The sequence below is a fragment of the Salvelinus sp. IW2-2015 genome, linkage group LG36 (genome assembly GCF_002910315.2).
Source record: "Salvelinus sp. IW2-2015 linkage group LG36, ASM291031v2, whole genome shotgun sequence".
Taxonomy (NCBI): domain Eukaryota; kingdom Metazoa; phylum Chordata; class Actinopteri; order Salmoniformes; family Salmonidae; genus Salvelinus; species Salvelinus sp. IW2-2015.
Genome location: NC_036875.1, coordinates 26,899,339 through 26,907,108, shown reverse-complemented (window position 1 = coordinate 26,907,108; position 7,770 = coordinate 26,899,339). Strand labels below are relative to the sequence as shown.

Below are 7,770 nucleotides of genomic sequence, written 5' to 3'. Positions count from 1 at the left end.
CAGTAGCAACTTCTGTTCATTAGTCACTGGGCGTGAGGAACTGTGTGTGGGTGCTTTTGTGGTTTTGAGTCTCCAACCAGTATTGCAGAGAGGGAGTCTCATCAAAACCATCTCTCCTTCAAAATACATCACACATTGACAAAACACAGAGGCAAAGCTGCATGTCTTCGATGGAAGCAGTTGTGGGAAAAGTACCCAATTGTCCTACTGATTAAAAGTAAAGACACCTTCACAAGAAAATGACTCAAGTAAAAGTGAAAGTCACCCATAAAATTCTACTTGAGTAAAAGTCTAAAAGTATTTGATTTGAAATATACTTAAGTATCAAAAGTAAAAGATAAATAACTTCAAATTCCTTTCCATTTTCTTGTTTTTAAAATTTACGGATAGCCAGGGGCATAATTTACAAATTAAGCATTTAGTGAGATCGCCAAATCAGAGGCAGTTGGGATGAGCAGGGATGTTCTCTTGATAAGTGTGTGAATTGGACCATTTTCTGTCCTGTTAAACATTCAAAATGGAACAAGTACTTTTGGGTGTCAGGGAAAATGTATGGAGTAAAAAGTACATTATTTACATTAGGAATGTAGTCAATTAAAAGCAGTCAAAAATATAAATAGTAACAGTACAGATACCACAAAAAACACCTAAATAGTACTTTAAAGTATTTTTACTTAAGTACTACTTTACTTTACAGTTTGATGTCAAATAAAAGCATAATAAAGTATTGACTTGTTCACTGTGTGATATTTTCGGATTCTCCACGGTATAAAAGACCTGTCATGTTCTCCAGTTCTCAATTTCTTATGGTGTGTATCTCTGTGTGTGTGTGTGTGTCAGTGTAGCTGTAGCGATCCTCTGAGTCCTTACAGAGATAGTAAAATAGTCAATCAGACAGATAGGTGCAGAACCATGCTACTGGTAGCAGCCTGTTAATCCACATCATTTCCCCAGACTCTTCTCTTCTTCTCCAAATGTGATGGGATTTACTCAGGGGCAAGGCACCCCACTGGTAATCCCTATTCCTTAGAAATCTCCACACACTGTGGGTGCATGTGTGTGAGAGCGGGAGAGAGAGAGAAATGGAAAATAGAGATTGTGAGAGGGACAGACTGTGTGTCAGAGAGAAGGAAGACCAGAGGAAGAGATAGATAGAGAGTGTGAGAGGGACAGACTTGGTGTCAGAGAGAAGGAAGACTAAGAGGAAGAGATAGATAAGAGTGTGAGAGGGACAGACTGTGTGTCAGAGAGAAGGAAGACTAAGAGGAAGAGATAGATAGAGAGTGTGAGAGGGACAGACTGCGTGTCAGAGAGAAGGAAGACTAAGAGGAAGAGATAGATAGAGAGTGTGAGAGGGACAGATTGTGCTGTCAGAGAGAAGGAAGACTAAGAGGAAGAGATAGATAGAGAGTGTGTTTACACAAATGATGCAACAAAAACGTAGAAAACTCCAGGCCCTATCTGCAAAGTAAAAGTGAGATGAGAGTGACGTCTGAAGATGAAAGCTATACTAAAGGTAACCGTGCTTCTGCACCTAGCCAGCCTGCTACAGTAGTCTGCTTGTCAGATAAAAGCCAGCCTGCCTGTGTCTGGTAATGAAATAACAGAGGGGATATTACCCAGAATGACCTGCAGGACTGTCTGTCTGTGGACGCCACTGTGTCCTGTGTGTAATAGAATAATAGATTACATCTAGCAGACACATTTACACACCCTCAAGGACACACACACAGAGAGAGAGAGAGAGAGACAGAGAGACAGAGAGAGAGAGAGAGAGAGAGAGAGCGAGAGAGAGAGAGAGAGAGACAGAGACAGAGACAGAGACAGAGACAGAGACAGAGACAGAGACAGAGACAGAGACAGAGACAGAGACAGAGAGACAGAGAGACAGAGACAGAGACAGAGACAGACAGAGACAGAACACAGTTTGCTAATTATTTACTATTAACTATTGATTTGTTTTTTTTCTCTATTTTTATGCAATGCACAGAACACCGGAAGAAGATGTATAATCTAATTACCATAGTGAATTATTGTAATGTATGTTTATGTGTCAATTAATCCCATAAAGGACGGGTTGCCAATTGGCGATTTGACACGAAAATAAAATGTTATTCATAAAAAAAATGTCATTCGTACAGATGAGAATAGTGATGCACCGACATTACATTTTTGGCAAATACCGATATTCTATTTTTTTCCTTGCCAAAAAAATTGATACCGATACAGATAACCAGTATTAAACATTTTTGCGGCCTTTTAAGCATTCTGGTACAGTTAAATAGTTAACATACACACATGGACGCRGCGGTCTAATGCACTGCATCTCAGTTCAAGAGGCGTCACTACAGTACATGGTTCGAATTCAGGCTGTGTCACATCCGGCCGTGATTGGGAGTCCCATAGGGCAGCGCACAATTGGCCCAGCATCGTCCGGGCCGTCATTGTAAATAAGATTACACACACACACACGCACACCACACTGACCAAAAAGTTTACATATGTCCCCATTATCAGTAAAACACGATCAAAACCTATTTCTTTCCCATTTGTTCAGTTGTTTCATTCTCAACCAGGATTTCTATGGAACACCGTTTGAGTCTTTTAATCAAATAAGAACTGTCTTATAAATGAGGGTTATTTTAGATGATGATACCTAGCTATATAGTCAGCTAGGTAACTATAGCTACTGAAACAGATGTCGTGTTGCTATYWTTTTGMSYAAGAACATTGTTTGCATTCATGAGCTAGCTAGCTTTTTTTTATGACCAGCGCTGTAGGTGSYCGAGACAACTTTACCAGCATCATAGCATACGTATCGATGAATCGTTGTGACATGTGAAATACGAGTGAGTGTAATCAATGTGTAATAACTACGTAAAAAATGTATTAACGCGTTACATTATTATGTGACGTGCAGTCATATTCAGGTCCTGATTGGTCAACCAGCTTATTTGACACGTCAAATAGTGTTATTTTCTACATAGTTATTACACAATTACATGGAGCCCAAACCGGCTACGCACGTGCACCATCGTGCGCTATCGTGCATACATTTATGTCCCCCTACACCAAACGCGATCACGACACGCAGGTTAAAATATCAAAACAAACTCTGAACCAATTACATTAATTTGGGGACAGGTCAAAAAGCATTAAACATGTATGGCAATTTAGCTAGTTAGCTTGCACTTGCTAGCTAATTTGTCCTATTTAGCTAGCTTGCTGTTGCTAGCTAATTTGTCCTGGGATATAAACATTGAGTTGTTATTTTACCTGAAATGCACAAGCTCCTCTACTCCGCAAATTAATCCACACATAAAACGGTCAACCGAATCGTTTCTAGTCATCTCTCCTCCTTCCAGGCTTTTTCATCAATTAACTTATATGGTGATCGCATCTAAACTTTCATAGTATTACCACGACTACCGGCAAAACAGTTCGTCTTTCTATCACCCACGTAAGGGTATAACCAATGAGGAGATGGCACGTGGGTACCTGCTTCTATAAACCAATGAGGAGATGGGAGAGGCAGGACTTTCAGCGCGATCAGCGTCAGAAATAGAAAGGACTTCTATTTTAGCCGTTGGCAACGCAGACGCTCGTTGGCGCGCGCGAGCAGTGTGGGTGCAATAATTGAATAACATGGATTTCAAAATGTATTTTGCGACGCTCGCGCAGGCGATGTGTTCGGTCTGGTCAGCATGTCACTCGTATTTCACATGTCACAACAATTCATCGATACATATGTTATGATCGTGCACATACAGTGCTTGTCATAAAAAAAGCAAGATAGCTCGTGGATGCAAACAATGTTCTTCTCCAAAAACATAGCAACACGACATTTGTTTCAGTAGCTATAGTTAGCTAGCTAACTATATAGCTAGGTGTCATCATCTAAAACAACCCTAATTTATAAGACAGTTCTTATTTGATTAATGGTGGTCGGACCTATCTATGTGAAGCTAGCCACAATAAGGATTAGCCACAATAGTGGACTTTGCGGTTAGCCTTCAAAATAAAAGTGTGGCATAATTCTACTGTTTGTATTCATTTGCATCACCGTCAATGACATACTTTTATTTTGAAGGCAAACCACAAATTCGACTATTGTGCTTAATCCTTATTGTGACTAGCTTCACAACACATAACCTGGTCTGGTCGAGCATCACTAGCCAGATGAAGCTAGCTGGCTGCTTATAACATTAGCTTTGCGCAACAGGGTTAAGTAGCTGGCTAGCTACTTATTTTCATGAAGTGACGTTCAATTTCAATAGGCGAACAACAAGTGGCAACCTAGCTAATACTTACTCAAGGATTCCTAAATCATTGCTAAGAATAATGAAAATGACTGCAGTTTCTACCCATCAGTTTCTACCCAAAGCAAACATCACCCACGACAGAGAACGGTTGATTGTCAAGGGCAATGAATAACATTATCTTGGCATTAATGGATTTCACCTTTGAGGTATCTCACAGAAATGTTCTTACTCTTTCAAATCACTGCTCGACTTGTTGGCTGCTCGATCCACACAGCAGACATTGTGGGCTAGGTTAGGAATGCTGTGTTACACGTGTTTGTCAACATTTTACGCGGCGTCGTTACGTCATGTACCTACGTTATATAGGTATGCACGGTAGCTTTGAAATCGTTTTTTAACATCGGCGTTAAACTAGACATCGGGCCGATGCTGATGTTGGCATTTTTAGCTAATATCGTCCGATTCCGATATGTTCACCGATATATCGTGCATCGATAGATGAGAACTATAGCCATTTTATCACGCAGAGGACATATTGTGCATAATGCTTTACAGAGAGACTGTACACTGTGCATTGAGAGTGTATGTGACAGTGTATGTGTGCATGGGTGTGAGTGTACTCACCGCCCTGGTCGGTGGTGACTGTAATGGCGGCCGTGGCGCCACGGGTCAGGGTTAAGGGGTTTAGGGGTTAGAGTAGGTTGTCCACCCACTCTGGCCAGAGTGGGTGAAAATGCGCTTTGGTGATGACATTTCAATTATGTTAGAAAATACATTAATCATTCAGTGGGGTCTTTCTCTGACATATCTTTTTGATCTACCCATCCCGGTATCGGGATAATTGTCATCAGCAACGCTGAATAGCATAGCGCCGCAGTCAAATAATATTACAAAAAAATATTCATATTCATGAAATCACAAGTGCAATATTGCAAAACACAGCTTAGCCTTTTGTTAATCCACCTGTCGTCTCAGATTTTGAAATTATGCTTTACAGCGAATGCAATAAAAGCGTTTGTGTAAGTTTATCGATCGCTCGACCAAACATTAAGTACACTTAGCATCAGGTAACTTGGTCACGAAAATCAGAAAAGCAATCAAATTAATCGTTTCCCTTTGATGATCTTCGGATGTTTTCACTCACGAGACTCCCAGTTAGACAACTTTATATCCAAATACCTCCGTTCGTTTGGCGCGTTATGCTCAGAAATCCACAGGAAAGAGCGGTCACGACAACGCAGACGAAAATTCCAAATAATATCCATAATGTCCACAGAAACATGTCAAACGTTTTTTATAATCAATCCTCAGGTTGTTTTTCAAATATATATTCGATAATATATCAACCGGGAGTGTTGGTTTTTCAATCGGACCGGGAGAAACAATGGCCGCCTTTCTCTGTTGCGCAAAACTCACTCTGAGAGCCCCCACCTATCCACTTACGCAATGTGATCGTTCTCGCTCATTTTTCAAAATAAAAGCCTGAATCTATGTCTAAAGACTGTTGACACCTTAGGGAAGCCATAGAAAAAGGAATCTGATTGATATCCCTTTAAATGGATGATAGGCATGCATAAGAACAAAGAGGTTTAAAAAAAAGAGGCACTTCCTGATTGGATTTTCCTCAGGTTTCCACCTGCAATATCAGTTCTGTTAAACTCGCAGACAATATTTTGACAGTTTTGGAAACTTTAGAGTGTTTTCTATCCTAATCCGACAATTATATGCATATTCTAGTTTCGGGGGCTGAGAAATAGGTAGTTTCAAATGGGTACGTTTTCTTAGCCAAAAAACAAAAATATTGCCCCCTATACTTAAGAAGTTTTAACATCATATCCACAAAGTTGGATTTGGTAACCTAAAACATCTGATAATACGCACCGAGCTCGGTTGACATAGCAGTGCAGGTTGCTCGGAACAACTTTTGAGGATTTACCGTTTTGTGGTTGTCGTCTTGAAAGTTGTTTCCGCGGGTTGCAAAAAGCTAAATTAGCATGACGCAAGCTGAATTAAATGTAAAAGGCTTTGAAAATAAAAAGCTTGGTATACGCTCAGTGCTCCACTGGCATTGCACAGAGATATGCTTGTTTTTGGGAGAAATCTTCGAAAAAGTTTCGAATTAATATCAAAAGCMTACACTAAAATATGAAAATACTATATGTCATGTGTCATAATCGCTATCCATTTGACCTCTATTTTGTTTTATGTCCCGCGTATTCAAAGAGAAAGATGAGTTCAATGGGGAAAGTGAGCCTTTTAGACAGTCAGTAGCCTTCATTCTTGCACAGAATCCAGCCTAGCTAACACGATGCAATTTTCCAGATTTTTTACCACTTTTTTTCTCTTGATTTAGTCACCCTAATTCTGGCCATCCTACAGGGGTAAAAACTCCAATAACTTTTGAACGGATTATGCTAGAGACATGAGGTGTGGACCATTGGTTTTAGAGGATTAGACACAAAATTAACATATATTGGTAAAATATGTATTTTAATTGGACACCCTAGTCAGAGGGTTTAAGGGTAAGAGGTCAGGGTCAGAGGTTAGAGGTCAGTGTATAGGTGTACTCACCGCCCTGGTCGGTGGAGACAGTAATGGCGGCCACAGGTCTCGGGTAGTTAATCATTTTAGACACTCCATTCAGTGACTCAATCTCAAAGGTGTAGTTGGCGTGAGCAGAGAAGTCCATCACCGTTACGGTGGCGTTAGTCAGGCCCTGGGGGCGGGGCACAAAGCGAAGCTCTTCCCCACAAAGCTGGCATTGGTCGGGCTCTGGGCCGCATCGCTTACATAGCACGTTATAGGTCAGGTCCCTGCGACCACCCATGTCGCTGGGAGGAGACCACTCCAACTGTAGACAGGTGTCGTTCAGGTTGAAGACCACGTTACGAGGAGGGGAGGGGGGACCTGGAATAGAGAGAGAGAGCTTCGTGTTGATTGATCATGTTTCTGCCTCAACATCTCTGTAGTTTGTGGTGGAATGAGTCCAAATAAAGAGTATAGAACACATTGAAAGGGAACAGGCAAATGTTATTCTACTTTAAGTGGAACAGACAGCGTTTTAACTACTTTGCAGATAAGAAACAAACAGACAGTCACATCAATCAAAAATATTAAATTTCCAGTTCATACTACAAAACTAACTTTATAAGAGGTTTAAAAAATTGGTTCTATTTGACTCAACATTCCATGACGTACAGTAAGGCATTGTTGGCAGAATAGATGGATGCAGTTCAATGCATGATTAATATAATTCACCAATACATTTCTTTGTAGTCCCAAATAATATCAGGTTGTAAATCACAGCTGGCCTGGTACATTGTTTGTTGCCTCCACCCATTCGGGATGCACTTTTTCAGTTTCAATGACTCAATATTTTGGACAAAAACGGCCGTTATGCAGTTAGCATATCTTGTGCGTTCGTAAATTCACTCTGGCTATCTAATCCAATTTCAGAGCACTCTCATCTAAGAGTGAAGGATAACTGATGAATTTACCAACACGCAAC

The 7,770-nt window shown here is 40.6% G+C and overlaps 1 pseudogene; it reads right to left on the bottom strand.

Moving 5' to 3' along the window:
• Nucleotides 1-7,166, bottom strand: part of LOC111959278 (ephrin type-A receptor 6-like) — an 83,500-nt pseudogene extending 76,334 nt beyond the window's left edge.
• Nucleotides 7,167-7,770: the final 604 nt, after the last annotated feature.